Genomic DNA, 13798 nt, shown 5'->3' on the forward strand with positions numbered 1-13798 from the left:
AAAACATTCCATCTCACACGGCATTAAGTCTCAGGAAACATGAATACACGCATTCAGCAAAAAAAAATATGGGTAGCGCCGTATGTATGGCAGCTTGCTTTCCCCGGGGAGAAAGCAGCCCGAATTTCCATGAGGGTAACCTCACTGGACTGTAAATCTTATCCAATCCAATCCAATCCACACAGACAGACAGACAGACACACATACACCACGACCCTCGTCTCGATTCCCCCCTCTATGTTAAAACATTTAGTCAAAACTTGACTAAATGTAAAAACACATCATTGTGCACTGATTTAATTTCAAATACAGTTTATTTAGATTCAGAAACTTTCAGCACGTTTCAGATTTATTTATTTAAAAATAAACGTTTGACAACTGTCACAAAGCAACATCACCGCTCAACTCGGCCAGAACAGAGGAACTGGGCCATCCATCAGTGACTACACAGTCTAGAGACATAGTGCTTGCTGCCGCGCGAGCCGAGAACATTTTCCCTCTTTATCTTTGCTACGCTGGCCGTAAAACCCCTCCGCACGGAGGTGTTTCCAGACACATCGTACGTAGGGTGTACAGTAATAAGGCGGCTCTGGTCGCCTTCAGTAATTGATTTCAGGTGTCTGTACCAGCTAATCTAGCATCAAGGGTCGGGGTGGCACTCGTTGCGAGGTCACTGGAGATACTGGATCGTGTGTACCCTAATCACCGACAATGGCTTGTTGTGGGGAACTCAATCGCGAGCGTGCTCTGTCTTGCAAAACGTCACCAAAAAGTGTGACGAGACAGGGGAACTCAATCGCGAGCGTGCTCTGTCTTGCAAAACGTCGCCAAAAAGTGTGACGAGACAGGGGAACAATAGGGCGGAGAATAAATAGCTCAAGGTATGTCCTGGTGCATGGGGGAGTTTATTTCCTATCGACCGACTTGCCGATTTTATCTACGTTTGATCACAATGCGTGCGGGCAGTAACAACCCGTGTTAAAGGTCTGTGAATCGTTTAACACGGTACTACAAGTATCCGGAAAAATGAATAAATAATGATCGTGAAAATTCGAATGTATTTAGGTCAACAGGTTGCCTTGTATACAAAAACAAAGCAGCTTCTGCTCATTTCTACTGCATATTCTAATTTAGTGGTACAAAATGTATCATTCAAAATCTGAATTTTGACACACACATTACTAAATTTAATTTCCTAATTTCATTGACGCCACCCGTCCCCATTTGCCATGCATGCTCTCCCAACGTCCCAATCTCATTTCATTTCATGATTTATTTCTCGTGCACAATATTATCTTTAAGGATAGTGTTTTATTTTTATTTTTGTACGAGAGCTATTCCAGCCAGTGTTATGCCTACTGTGAGTTGATGCCATGAACAAGGTCGATAACAAAAGTAGTTTTAACAAAAGTAAAAGTCTGACCTCTGTCAATTCTTGCAGAAAATAACAGTTCTCGGGAGCTGAAATGTCATTGTGTTTGGCGGACTGGCGGAAAAGAGTACCCTCCATTCACCCCCTATCGTTGTGCGCCCTGCTCCCATTATTGTTTTTTTGGGGGAGGTATGATAAATTCATGACTCTTGAAGTTCATCAGAAAGTGTCACAGGCGTGGCTGTCAAAGGCGATTACATGCTATCATATCAGCAAAAATAGTTTATTCATTCTATGTCGCTTTCGAAAACACGTCAAACACATTTCCCCCGACTTCATGATGATAGCAAAATCAGATTTGTGAACAGTGAGTCTCTGTGTATGATAAGCCCTTACCGATCTGTGAGACTTTTTCTTTCTCCAGACCTTATTTTTTGAGATTTGTTGTCCGTCCACACAGTACGTCAATATACCTTAACTTCACGACTCTCTCTCGTTAACCATTTAACATATTCGAAAACATATGAACCACACATACCTTGAACACGTTAACCCAATTGTTCGCAGTAGCTGCTTGCAATTTAAAAGATAAAAGGACACAGAAAAAATATTCGCAGCGGTATCGACTGTAGTAGGGCTGTTAGCAGGAAATCACAGTACCGTGACGGCACCGGATCGATAGAACAGAAGACAATTCAGCGAAGCGCGGAGTTAATCAGTCGTGGCACGGAATGACAGTTCACTACACTGACTGACGATCAATGATTTGACTATTTGTTTTTCGCCTTAAATATTCATTGGAGTTTGCCGTTGTAATAAGCTTGGGGGAAATTCTAGAAAACTGCTGCGTGGTGGTATACAAGGATATTGAAGATCATAATTATGACTTTAAGCAAAGTAAAGAGAACAAGAAAGAAAGAAAGAAAGGGAGAAACGAAAAAGAGAAGGAGACGAGAAGAAAAGAAAGAAAAAAAGAGAGAGAGAGAGAGAGAGAGAAAGATAGAGAGAGAGAGAGAGAGAGAGAGAGAGAGAGAGAGAGAGAGAGAGAGAGAGAGAGAGTGAGAGTGAGAGAGAGAGAAAATAGAGAGAAAGAGAGAGTGTAGGAGAGAGAGGGAGAGAAAGAGAGAAAGAGGGAGAGAGTGAGTGAAAGAGAGATAGAGAGAGATATACAGAGACAGACAGACAGAGAGAGTGAGAGAGCCCCTGGCTCATCATCCCTCTAATGACCCACAAGCAACGGTAAACAAGGTTCTCTGTTAGTAAACGACGGACGTCATGCACATTCTCCCTCACCAAGCCGAAACCTACCTGTATCTTATCAGCAACACAACACACTCTACCACAACCACTCCGACCAACACCAAGGTAAGACTATACACTCTGGCTACAATGATTGTTACCTGCACAAGACACACACACACACACACCACATTGCACCCAATCTAGTGGCATACGTCGTTCGATTAATTCTCCTTATCAAAACCCGCGTCCGTTTTAATTCCACTATCGCCTGCTGTTGAAAAGAAGTTTATCGCCGCCTAATAGGATTACGGGCCCTTAAACCAGCATTAGTTCGATCCGAACGTAACAGTAATTTTGGACAAACTTTGGCCAAATTCTCTTTCTCTGTCTATCCCTTGGTTTGTAGAAACAGGAAGTAATGTAGAGTAAATGCACAGGTCACGACATGGTTAAAAGGTTTGAAAGGTTTTAAATTTTGAACTTGCATTATGAGTCGAAACGTACAATAGGTCTGAAAGCTAGATCATTTTGAACATGGTGCTGTGCTAGCGTAAATCCACCCAAGGTCGAGTTTATCAAACTTCCTTTAAGAATTAAATGATGATTTCTGCTTTGTTTGATTTTTAGGCGTCTTTATTGAAGTATTTCCCGAATCAGCTATAAAACTTAATCATTCAGACAGACGCCGACATTATTTGCATCTTGCGATAGAGGAAAATAATTACATTCAAAAAGTGCATAATGTGTCTAGCTGTGATGTTCCTTTTGCGTCAAACTGACTCGGTTGTCGCGTTTTGAAACTACCCAATACGTCAAGGCGCATACCTTCCATATAACAGAGTTATAACGTTGAAAACATATTTTCTCAGGGCGTTGTAAAAATGTTAGTTCAAGAGACAATGGTGTGTGTTTAATTCAAGAGACAACGGTGTGTGTTCAATGATGTGTGTGTTCAATGATGTCGTAGGCGCCGCATGGTCGTGAAAACAGTGCTGTGTTGATGTTTACCTCTATTCGCGGTTGTCTGGAGTTGTCCAAGGAGTTTAAAAATAACACATAGTAGCAGCTGCGCCTAATCTGTCCATTACCGACCTCCTCCCAAAGCTCTACCTGGTCCTCTCCCCGTCTACTGCCGGTCACTTACCTTGTTTCTTTTCTTTGATAACGAAGGTGGGGTTTTACCGTTTATAAACAAAAGTCTCCGTGACTCTCCTTTGACGTCATTCTGTATAAATATTGACGCACGCATAAGAGAACCACGCCAGGAACAAAATAACCCTCAACTGAACCTACAAAGAATAGTATCCTTAGCGGATTATGACTTTATTCAGTTATTCTGCAGAAAAGACAAATGCTGGAGAAAAACCGTTCTTTTCTGCAACATTTCTGCATAATGTCATCTTTCGCCGAAGCAGCGTTTTTTTTCTGCAGCAATACACTGCAGTAAAATTGAAATCAAGAATGCTGCAGTAAAACGGTGCTGTTGTTTTACTGCAGAAAACCTGTTTACATTTTTTCTGCAGCATTTTGTACTGGCTCTTGGCGGATTATGACATTATTCAGTTATTCTGGAGAAAAATGCTGGAGAAAAACTGTCTTTTCTGCAGCATTTCTGCATAATGTCATCTTTCGCCGAAGCAACGGTTTTTTTACTGCAGTTTTAAACTGTTTTTCCATAAGCTGAAGATAAAATGTATGCTTACGTAAAGTAAACTAAGCGGTGTGCAGCAGAGCAGAACCGTTGGTCGTTACTGTCGTGTACGCGAAGGTACAAAACCCGAAATCAACCGTATGTAACAGAGAGGTACAATTTATCTCCAAATATCCAAATGGACCAAGGATAAATACTTGCCTGGAAAGTAATGGGGTTATTCACGTGCAACGAAGCCTACCGACGTGATGAATCTCGTGTTCGCTCACCAGGGAGCGCGGTACAGTCGTTACTACTGGCAACATGCGACAGACCAAAACAAATAACTTGTTCTTGGTTTGATACGCTTCATGTGTTTTGATGGCATCGAAACAGAACCAAGCATACTTTTCTAACTATTGTTGTGCTCACTTATAGCAGGGAGCTTTCGTGAAATAAAGGGTTTTGTGTGGGTTTATTAAGTGTTTTGCCACGGTTAATGTTTTGTATATAAAAGCGTAATTGATATACATTGTTATGTGTGTGATTTCTTTCCAAGACACCAGGCACATGATACATAACAACGCACGTATTTTAAAGGTACTGAACTTGTCAAATCCAGGTGCACGGAGCCCCTGGGGCTTTTAGTCATACCTCAGGCAGCTAGCTATCCGTTAGAAGAACTACCAAGTTTCATTGACTTGCACCCAAAGAGTCAAGAACTGCGATTTTTTTACGAATTAATTTCGTACTCGGACCCGGCTGGTCTTGACCTATTTTTGGATCTAAATTTAGATCAGGTAGATCACCACATCATGCACAAAAAGACAGTCACTAGCAGACGTCATCATGAGTTTGTGTAAAACAAAATGGAGGCCGGGCCGGACTACCGGGGGGGTTATGGGGGTTGCGCAACCCCCCCCCCCCCCCAGCCTAAACATGTACCTCACTTATTTAAAACATTTTTTATTATTGTTTATTTTATGCCGTTTCATGCAAGGAGCGACCATTTTCCTATCTCAGAATATGACCTACCCATCAGCTTCAGGGGGCGACCCCCACTAGGGGCTCTGCCCCTTGACCCCGCCAAGGGGAACATCCCCCTGGACCACCACTGGCCAGGGCCGGACTACCGGGGGGGTTATGGGGGTTGCGCAACCCCCCCCTCCACGCCTAAACATGTACCTCACTTATTTAAAACATTTTTTATTATTGTTTATTTTATGCCGTTTCATGCAAGGAGCGACCATTTTCCTATCTCAGAATATGACCTACCCATCAGCTTCAGGGGGCTTCGCCCCCTGACCCCCACAAGGGGCTCTGCCCCTTGACCCCGCCAGGGGGAACATCCCCCTGGACCACCACTGGCACCCCCCCCCTCCTCTTAGCCTAGTCCGGCCCTGGGAGGCCGGAATCACTCAGTTGAATCGAACTCCGACCAAACACCACGTAATAACTTGGTTAATTTATGCACTCGCGTGAACAAGAAACTGTCGAGCTTCACAGATGTCGTCGTTGGGTAGTTTTGGGTTTGTTTTACTACCATAGGAGAATTTTTGAACTGTAAATGCACTCAGCTGCAACAAAAACGCAAAACGAAGGCTGTGAGCTGCACTGTGCCTTTAACCATTCCGTCCTGACTACGTACGTACACCTGGTAGGGAACAACTAAACGAGCGCCGGTTGATTTATCTAACAGCCATGAACAATTGATTTGCATCAAGTGATTTATTCATGATCCAATACTTTAACGGTGTCGTAAACAAAAATATATACTGTTTTCAACTACTATCCTATTTTTTATGCTTGCTGGCTTTGGGTATGAAACAACAGACCGATCTTCCTTCGCGACAGATATGACAAACTTTTGTTATGCTGTGTTGCGATAGACACCAACCTTGTTCGTGTTTAAAGACAGAGTCCTTCCCGTGTGAAAAATTCGTCTCACCATCTTAGACCTGACAAGGCATTTGCACGGGGAAAGAACATCCTTCACTTGAAACATTCCACACATCACCATGCTAACTGTTTGTGCAGAGTGGGATAATTTTGCGCATTGCCACTGGGAAAATTAATTCATCCAGAAATATACCACTCAGCACAGGAAGCGGCCAAGATGATGCGTGCGTGCGTGCGTACGTACGTGCGTGCGTACGTGCGTGTGTGTGTGTGCGCGCGCGCGTCAGTGTGTGTGTTCGCGCGTGTGTGTGTGTGTGTGTGTGTGCGTGCACCCGCGCAAGGGAAGGGATGTTCTCATTCCGTGTTAAAGCCTTGCCAGATATGAGATGGTTAACAGAACCTATTTCGGGGGAAGGACTGTACTTTTCAGCTTGGCGGAGAACTGATGACGACGTCGGAAAGTCCAAGGCTGACCTATAAATAATTTCTGTGGAGGTAGGATTGTGCTTTCTTGCTTTAGACAAAGAAGAATGTTGCCTTTTATGAAAGAGAGAGAGAGAGAGAGAGAGAGAGAGAGAGAGAGAGAGAGAGAGAGAGAGAGAGAGAGAGAGAGAGAATGTTTTCAGAATGTTTTATTCACGAAAACACATGTTTATAGTGAAAGGGTGTTGTGGGGTTGGGATGTAAAAGTACAAAGCAAGCATGCACGATCGCGCAAAGTTCTCGCTACTGGAAGTCCGATAGAGAGTCCACTGCATTTGTCAGTCAGGGATACCTTGACTCACACTGCACACCAATACCATGCATCATAACATCATGATTTGATCAGTCCTTCAGTCTGTTGTTTTCTTCCGTGTGGTGACAGATATTGTAAGTCAATAAAACGTGCGTGGCGGCCCTTTTCAGCATTAGACAGTCCAAGAATGAAAAAAAAAACACCAAGGTGTTTGAAACTGTTCATCCTAAGTAAAAGCGGATTACTCGAGACACTATTCTCAGATCTTCTTCCAGTTCTTCTTTGTACAACTCAGCGTACCGATCTTTGCTGATCGGGGGCAATGTCCGAAGACACAACATGGCATGTTTATGAAGCTTGGTCATGCTGTCTGACTGATCGAAGAACCAGCGTTTACGATCTGTTTTGAAATCATACATGAGCACAACATCATCACTTTTGCAGTACAAACTCTGGGAGCCAATATGTTTTTCAAGTACAACAGTATCAAAAGATTCATTTCTTCTTCTATCGCGGAGAAGTCTTTGTTTTCGGCGGTCTCTCAGTTCATTAACCAGCAGCTTGATGTGTCTGATGTCAATACCTCTTTCAGACGTTATCTTTTCCATGTGCGCCAGACTCTCGCTGTTGTCGTCTGTCTGATTTACCGCACTGTCATGCGAACAGTCTTTGGTCTGCCAACCACTTGCGCCCAAACACATGGTGTCGTCTTTATTGTTTACATGTTCCTCTCTACTGCGCCTAGTGTCAGTGGCAGGCGGTGGGTCTATTTCACGTGCAGAGCGTGGCGTGTCAACACAGGAATGTGTACTGTCACTGTTGTGACGGAGGCTAAAAATAGACCGCATGGCGAAGTATGCCTACTGTCAACAAACTTATCACTTGCCTTATTTTCTTGTTCTTGTCTTTTGTTTGTTTCTGTGGAGCACTGTCACAATGTTTTCTGTTCTTGTTTCGTCAGTCCGTGAAGTAGCATGCCTGGCTTCTGCCCTTTTCTTGTCGCGGCGTATCTCTGAAGGGGGTTTGCGTCTCCACGCGCCCACTGGTAATGTCAACTCGCCATCTTGTTGCTCTGCGGAGTTGAAGCGAAGCACGACGACAGGTTTGTCGCCTTCGCCTGTCACCTTCCAGGAGATAAGAGCGTGGTCCGCGATAATGGTGGTCAGAATAGACTCCACAGTTTTAGGTAGGCCTAAAACTGACATCTTAGTGGCTGTTGTTGCTGAAAATGTTGAACTTTTGTCACATCAACTGAATGTGTTCGTGTCTTGCCACAGCGACCACTCGCGAGAGAGAGAGAGAGAGAGAATAAATGCAGTCAAAGGTAGAACGATCACAAACAATAAGCCTCCCGGAGAAAAAAAACCAGCAAAAAAAACACACACTTTAACCGGATGACAATATACCTCTACTTCCTTCACTCCCCCCCCCTCCCACCTAGTCCAATGTAGGCTGCAAATCTACGACTCCCTAATACAGGAAAATAAATGTCCTTTGCGCCTCAAGCATATTGATTCACGCAGAACCCTAATATTTCATCCTCTCAAATGAACTCAAGCGCGTTGACGAAAGTCATTACTGTTTCTCGTATGAACACCTGATGAGACCAAGGCCTACATATCCCTAGAAAAAAATCAATGCGACCGTACTTCTTACCTAATATAATACTCTCAGGAGAACTTTGCACTGAGATCATTTGAAATCTCTCCGAAACTCTAATGCAAATCTCTCTAAAAGGTATGTAGCATTGATACGTTTTTTTTGTGTGCGTCACCGGACGAAATGGGCACTTATTATCGGACTAACAAGCAGCCGATATTTTTACATCACAAGGATTCACAGCCATATCAGTCAAACAGGAAGGAAGTCTTCACTTACAAGCGCCTTGTTCAGATAATCTCTTCAGAAAGATTGTAACGGAGAATTTAGCTGGCTAGTTTCTAAATAATCAATGTGGTGAATAACCACCCACATGAACTTGAAAATGTAGCAGCACGCTCAATATTCATATCACCGAAGCAATATGTTCCAGAAAAAAAAGGTCTTGCGGCAAGGTTTGACAAGAAACATGACGACAGGAAGACAACATCGCATGATGATGATTTTGATGTCTGTGTGCGTGTACGCGCGGGCGCCCAAATGTGTGTGTGTGTGTGTGTGTGTTATGTGTGTGTGCGTGCGTGCATGCGTTTGTGTGTGTGTAGTTGTGTGTGTGTGTGTGTGTGGTTGTGTGTGTGTGTGTGTGTGTGTGGTTGTGTGTGTGTGTTTTACGAAGACACTGCCACAGTAACGCACAGGTTTGCTAACTATAGAAGAAATCCCGAAGTTCACTGACTCCCTCAAAACTAACTGGTGAAACGGCCTGTTCAGGTTACTTAACATTCCAGTTTGGGGAGCAATTACTACAGGAGTATTGGAGAGAGAGAGAGAGAGAGAGAGAGAGAGAGAGAGAGAGAGAGAGAGAGAGAGGAGAGAGAGAGAGAGAGAGAGAGAGAGAGAGAGAGAGAGAGAGAGAGAGAGATAGAGAAAGGTACAGCTTAGGGAGTAATGACCAGAGGAGTATGGGGGAAGAGAGAGAGAGAGAGAGAGAGAGAGAGAGAGAGAGATACTGAGAGAGAGAGAGATACTGAGAGAGAGAGAGAGAGAGAGAGAGAGAGAGAGAGAGAGAGAGAGAGAGAGAGAGAGAGAGAGAGAGAGAGAGAAGCAAGAGAGACATACAGACATACATACAGACAAATACACAGACAGAGAGGAACAGAAAGACAGAAAGAGACACCCCAAAAAATAGAGAGAATTATGGCCAAGGACAACATAAACATATAAAACAACGAACAATTACGATGCCTGGAATGTTTGTGCGTGCATGCGCGTGCCCGTCTCGCTACTATGTGTACTTACACGTGCACGGTGTATGTAGAAGGAGAAAAGCACAATTCATTGATATATATGCATGACCGTAACTACACAAGGCCGGGATCTCAGCTTCCCGTCATGAAATTTTAATTTAAGCCCACTGGAGACTAGATCATGCACGACGGAGAAAAAGTACATGCAAGCTTTCGTATTATATATGTACGCTCGCCGTAGATTGTAAAAGCAAACACCTGTTAATGGCTAATGAATTAATTAGGCCTACGCTTTACGAAACATAGATAGTTCCAATATGTATGTCTGAGTGACTGACGTTAAAATGTAGAAACTTAGGATGCAATAGGATGTAAAATAATTCCAACACAAGACGGGTGCAGAATGCTTTTTATTGTAAAAAAACCCCATCCCTTCCGTCCGTTTTTGCTTTTTAGCCATTTAAAAGACAAACAGGCACACAGACCGACCGATCCACCGACAGACAGAGAGGCACGCACGCACACACCCACACACACACACGCAAGCCCGCACGCCCGCCCGCACGCACACACACACACACACACACACACACACGCACACACACACACACACACACACACACAGAGACAGAATAATAATATATGTACATGCCGGAGACTGTTATCAGTGTGTCATGTGGATTTCTTATTACTTTGTTGTGTTTTGCTATATAGCACAGCGCGTGTCATTGACTCCGTTCAATAGAAACAAAATAGAAACGTACAGTTCATGCATTCTCGACCAAACATACCTGAAGTGAATCGGGAAGCAAAGCCACATTGCTTACAGCAGGTAAATCCGACAGGTGCGAACAAGGTATGACCTCACTTTCCCTATAATAGAACTCCCACGGTGATTCCAAGTCTGTTTCTTCATCTGTCCATTTTGTAGCATTCCGTTTGATCAAAATCATCCATTCTTGGCAGAACCAGGAGAGAGTCTATGATATGTATCCAAGGAAGTATTACATGTACTGACTTGAACCACCGTGATGTAAGCCAAAATTAACCAGGTGTTCAAGTCTCGCTTGGACGAAAATGTACAACTACAAACCCTCATTCACCATCACGTTTCAGTCGTCACTGTAACTTCTTGGCCAAAAGAAATCCGCCCAAAAACACAGGAGAAAGGAAGTGATGAAAGAAAAAAAGTACAACTGAAGAGCACAGATAACGAAACTATTTTCACATTTCCTTTCGCTCTTTCATCTTCTCGTCAGGGAAAATTCAAGGTCAAACGATATTCTTTCAATCAAAACTGACACCACAAACAAAGCGACGAAACAGGAGAAAAAAACCTTCAAGAACTCAGCACGAACAGTAGAAGACAAGCCAGTGACGAAACTCTCTTCTTTCACTCTTTCACTTTTATACTCTGTCACCGTCTTTCAGGTAGTTCCGTGAAATCCAAAAGTCCCTCAAAACACAACACAAGCGAAGGGAGGGAATGAGCCAAAAACCTTTCCGAAATCAACAAAAACTGTATAACACGACTACAACAAAACCATCTCAATTTTTTGCCTTTGCTTTCAGTCTTCTATTCTCTCCGCTGAGTCTGACCGGAATACAACCAGCAAAATTCGAGTCTCACGTGCGATCGCGGCTGAGACGAGGCGGACAGCGTGCACATGCCATCGACTGGAGTATTTACCTATTTATAACCCCAACGCGCAGGTAACTACAGGAAACGAAAACTGTTGTGCTAGGCCAGACACAGTGATGTTTAGGCTCATGCAGGAACTCAGTAGGGGTGAGGGTGGGATGCAGGGGTGTTTGTTTGGTTAGCCTGAGTCTATTATTTCTTGATTAGACTAATAGTTTTCCTCCTGTAGTTTGACTGGTAGTTTATGTGAATGTGTGTTCTTTTATCCCCTAAACAGTCGATACACACACACACGCAAACACACACGCGCGCACACGTACACACACACACACACACACACACACACACGCGCGCACATTAACACACACACCCACCCACATAAACACCCCCCCCACACACACACACACACTCGCACACACACACACGGCACACACACACACACACACACACACACACACACACACACACACACACACGTACACACACACACACACACACACACACACGAACAAAACACAGAGGCCGACAGATTATTCCTTTTGCTCGATAATACGTAATAAAATAATTTTTCAAGCTGATTTGAAAATGATTTTTGTGTGCTAAAGATAGCAGTTATATAAGTTATACAATATCTGTTTTACATGGAATGCCTCTTCACGAAACTGTTGAAAAAATGTCTTTGTGTTTGTCTCGTATAAAACACAGCTGCTGTGAACTGGCGAGAGCGGCACCTATCGCAGGAAGCAGCAGGTATGCCGTGTGAAAATCGCATTAACACCTTCGCACATCAACACAGTGTCCTCCTCACCACCTCTTTGGACGCTAATTCCTGTGGTGTAGGAATCGAGGATGGGGGTGTAGGGCTGGGAGGGGGGTGGGGGTGGGTGGGCACTGTGGAGTGTGTTTATGTGTGTGTGAAAGTGAATGTGTGTGTGTGTGTGTGTGTGCTTAGGTGTGTGTGTGTGTGCGTGTGTGTGTGTGTGTGTGTGTGTATGTGTGTGAGGGGGTTTGGTGTGTGTGTGTGTGTGTGTGTGTGTTTTGTCTGGGTATGGTCCTGCAGTACTTCTTTTATGCACGGTATGCGGCCAGAGTATTCCTCGGTCTTACCTCCTTTTTCATGATGAAAGCTAAAGGTATTGTGTGAGAGCATGAAACTATAATGTCTGTGTGTTTAAGAGAATATATATATATATTGTTTTTGAAGAAGAATGGATAATCAATATGATTACTCGCATTGAATGGTTAATTTTGGCGAATCTTAATCTGATAACAATTGCAAAGCGTAATGTGCATGCAATAATGTATAGTATTTTCACTCGAAAATGTTGGGGGAGGCATAACTTTAAAAGATAAAACTGCCGGTCGGAATCGACAAAGAGTTGTTCCTTACAAAAAGTCAAGTAATAGCCAGTCTTCAGATGATTTTGATCAGTGATATGAAGTAATCAAACAACAAAAACCCATCGTCAAAAGAAACAGAGTATAGCATTAACATCTACGCACCAAAACTGAAAAATATCAGCCCTGATAAGCTACATCCACGCGACTGGAAGTACGCCGGAAAGGATCTCTTTCAGCCATCAAAGCATTTCTAGGAAGTTTGCGAGGTTGCACTGCCTTTTGAATCCGAATTGGGTTACAGCTTTCGCCAGACAGACGTTTGGCAATATGTCAACAGTCTGGACAAGTTTAGAAGAAACCCCCAAGTCCCTGTCAAGAGTAGCCACATCACACAGCAGAGCTTCAGCTGATCTCACTTCAGATCTTTTTTTTACTACTTGTTTATGTAAACCAGTAACAACTCATTGACAAAGTAACACACATGTTACATGGGTTGACCTGACATTGTCGTAGCCACGGCTCAAAGTCTAAAGGGTATGCACAAAATGCCATGGACTTACCTCAGCGAAACAATTGTACGGCCTTCGCAGCTGAACCGGAAGTTTGTGTCATGATTGTCTTGACTGAAATTATTAATACAGTTTCAAAGCAGTAGATGTTAAAAGCAAAAAAGGTTTCTTTTGCAACTGAGGTTGCATCTGACGAGTTATGATTTTATGAAAGTATTCTAAATAAAATCAAAGTAAACAAAATATTCTAAATGACTTAGGTACGGACATGATTTCAATGGTTCAGTGTCATTTTTTTCCGCATTGTCCCGAATCAGTTATCAAACGTCAAAAAGAGCATTGTTGGACTGAAAACCAAGGCACTCGCGTACATATGCTCTCGACCTCAGAGGTCAGATTCCAAACTTAGATGAAGCTGGAAAGTTCAGACCGCCCCCCCCCCCCCCTTCCCACCCCCGAAATTCCTAGCCTCTGCTCTCCTCGACACCCACCTCCTTGCACCTTTGGCATACTCCACAGAATCATTCTCTGCACCTACCCATTGTTTTATTTTGCAGCGTGAATCATTGCAACAACTGGTC

At 43.5% G+C, this 13798-nt stretch overlaps 1 protein-coding gene across 1 annotated transcript in view; it reads right to left on the reverse strand.

Annotated features, from left to right (window-relative positions):
• Positions 1-11160, reverse strand: part of LOC138966695 (uncharacterized) — a 67692-nt gene extending 56532 nt beyond the window's left edge. Inside the window, exon 1 of the mRNA XM_070338998.1 lies at positions 10517-11160. The gene's annotated coding sequence lies outside the window, so the exon portion shown is untranslated. The remainder of the gene's footprint in view (positions 1-10516) is intronic.
• Between the last annotated feature and the right edge of the window lie 2638 nt (positions 11161-13798).

The sequence above is a fragment of the Littorina saxatilis genome, linkage group LG5 (genome assembly GCF_037325665.1).
Source record: "Littorina saxatilis isolate snail1 linkage group LG5, US_GU_Lsax_2.0, whole genome shotgun sequence".
Taxonomy (NCBI): domain Eukaryota; kingdom Metazoa; phylum Mollusca; class Gastropoda; order Littorinimorpha; family Littorinidae; genus Littorina; species Littorina saxatilis.